This window comes from Helianthus annuus, chromosome 1, assembly GCF_002127325.2.
Source record: "Helianthus annuus cultivar XRQ/B chromosome 1, HanXRQr2.0-SUNRISE, whole genome shotgun sequence".
NCBI lineage: Eukaryota > Viridiplantae > Streptophyta > Magnoliopsida > Asterales > Asteraceae > Helianthus > Helianthus annuus.
Genome location: NC_035433.2, coordinates 125,687,250 through 125,689,953, shown reverse-complemented (window position 1 = coordinate 125,689,953; position 2,704 = coordinate 125,687,250).

Genomic DNA, 2,704 nt, shown 5'->3' with positions numbered 1-2,704 from the left:
TTTCTAATGCTTGAACAATTTATTCGTAGCTATCTTAGCACTTAAAACAGTGTTATGTGGTTTATGTAGTTTGAACATCTTTTATTCAAGGAAACCATTTAGGTCCCTTGTTGCTTAAAGCCTTCGAGGCTTTTGAACAATGTCTTGTGTTTATGGCCTTGTATGGCCCTTGGAATTTTAACTTGAATCATGTTTATTCTATGTTTAACTTTTTAGATTTTGTTGTACTTTGCCCTGTTGTTTTGTATGTTCCTTTGTGTTTTTGTTGGTTTTGGTGTCTTTGTTGATGGTGTGTTTTACTTATGTTACTTATACCTTGAAGGGTTTAGTGTTGCAGTCACTTAGCCTTGTGATATCTTTAACAAGAAGGCATAACACTTATCCTATTTATGACTTTTATTTAGTCTGATTTTGTTTCGTAAGCCATTGCTAAGGCTTAAGGAACATTTGGTGTAGGCTGTTCAAACTTGTCTATGAGACTTATTTTTTGAAAATTTTTCTAAGTCTCATGGAGTTGTATTTATTTAGAAACTCACCCCTTATATAGGTCCATTCAACCCTTGAACCTATTGAGCGATGTGGCCTGGGAGCTCATCCTCTTACATGACCCTTGTAATGGAGTTTTTTTGCTAGGTTCTCAACCTGATTATAGGATAGAAAGACAAGTTTTAACAAGAACTTTGCTGTTCATTCATCAAAGTGTGTGGGTTACAAAGAGAACAAAGACAACACTTTGCTATCTTTTCTTAACACTTTTTTCGCGTGTTGGGTTTTGCGATGCTTTTGAATGAGTTTCGATTAAGCGTTGCGATAGATTAATAATAACCACACAATACTATATCCAACATACAATCATCTTAAATAACTTGCGTTTAGCGTTTGCGATTAGATTGCGATTGCGATAGAGTTGCGATTGCGTTTTGTTTAATCACCACAAACATAAACATAACTAAACATGCACAAGTAACACATAAATAACACACCCACGTAAAACAATATCCAGAACGCACAATTCGTGTTGCGAATGCGATTGCTATGCGATAAGCGATAAAGCGATAAAACATGCGATAACATCGATTATTCCCATATACTCCACATAATACAACTAAAGCGATTAAAATAAAAGACTTCTCCACGAAGTGTAATGTTTCGTCCACTTGTAGATCCTCCAGTGGAACCTGTAAATCCTGCTCGGCCAGACACTTTCTAAGGTTCGAAACGTGGAAAGTCGGGTGGACGTTGCAAAGTTCCTCCGGAATCTTAAAGGGTCCAACATATCGAGGCGCGAGCTTTCCTTTCTTGCCAAATCTGATCACACCCTTCCAAGATGATACCTTTAGGAGTACGTGATCGCCAACGTCAAATTCAAGTGGCTTGCGTTGTCTATCGGCGTAACTTTTCTAACGACTCCGAGCTTTCAGCAGATTGTCTTGAATTTGAAGGATTTTGTCAGTCGTTTCTTGCAACAGCTCAGGACCGGTTATTTGCGAATCTCTGACCTCGTGCCATACAAATAGGAGATCGACATCTTCTCCCATATAATGCCTCAAACGGTGTCATTTGAATGCTAGAATGATAACTGTTATTGTACGAGAATTCGACTAATGGTAAGTATGCGTCCCAATTACCACCGAAATCTATGACACACGAGCGAAGCATGTCTTCAAGGGTGCGAATCGTTCTTTTAGTCTGACCGTCGGTTTGGGGATGGAAAGCGGTACTTAGATTAAGAGTAGTACCGAGAGCAGATTTAAACGTTTCCCAAAGACGCGAGGTAAGCCGACCATCGCGGTCAGAGATGATGTCGCGAGGCTTCCCATGTTGACATATGATCTCATCGGTGTAGATTCGGGCTAATTTTTCTATCTTATAGTCTTCTTGTATCAGCAGAAAATGAGCGGATTTAGTCAAGCGGTCAACAACAACCCAGAGGCTGTCGTGACTTGATGGCGTGCGCGGAAGTTTCGTGATAAAGTCCATAGCTATACTCTCCCATTTCCACATATGGATCTCGGGTTGGACGAGTAAGCCAGAGGGTATTTAATGCTCAGCTTTGACTTTCAAGCAAGTCAGGCATTTCGAAACATAGAGAGCGATACCTTTCTTCATGCCCTGCCACCAGTACTTGTAGCGAAGGTTCTGGTACATCTTATCGGCACCGGGATGAATAGAATATCGAGACTTGTGGGCTTCGTCCATCAGAATTTGTCGTAATTCGGTACGCTTGGGAATCCAAATTCGGTTTAGATAATGGAATATCCCGTTCGACTTATTCACTAGTTGGGCGCAATCATTAAGAATCCTTTCCTTCTTCAAAGTGCGTCGGTAAAACCAGCATGTTAGGCTTCGCGGATAAGAGTTTCGAGATGATGCTGGGCTTTGATATTACGAACGCTATGCAAATAGCTTCATCTGCTGAGGGCGTCGGCAACGACGTTTTCTTTGCCAGGATGGTAATGGATCTCACAGTCGTAATCGTTGAGAAGTTCCACCCATCGGCGTTGGCGCATATTCAGTTCGTTTTGGCTGAGGATGTGTTGCAGGCTCTTATGATCTGTGAAGATCGTACACTTGGTACCATAAAGGTAGTGTCGCCAAATCTTAAATGCAAAAACAATTGCGTCTAGCTCGAGGTCGTGAGTTGTATAGTTATTCTCGTGGATCTTGAGCTAACGAGACGCGTAAGCGATAACCTTGTCCCGTT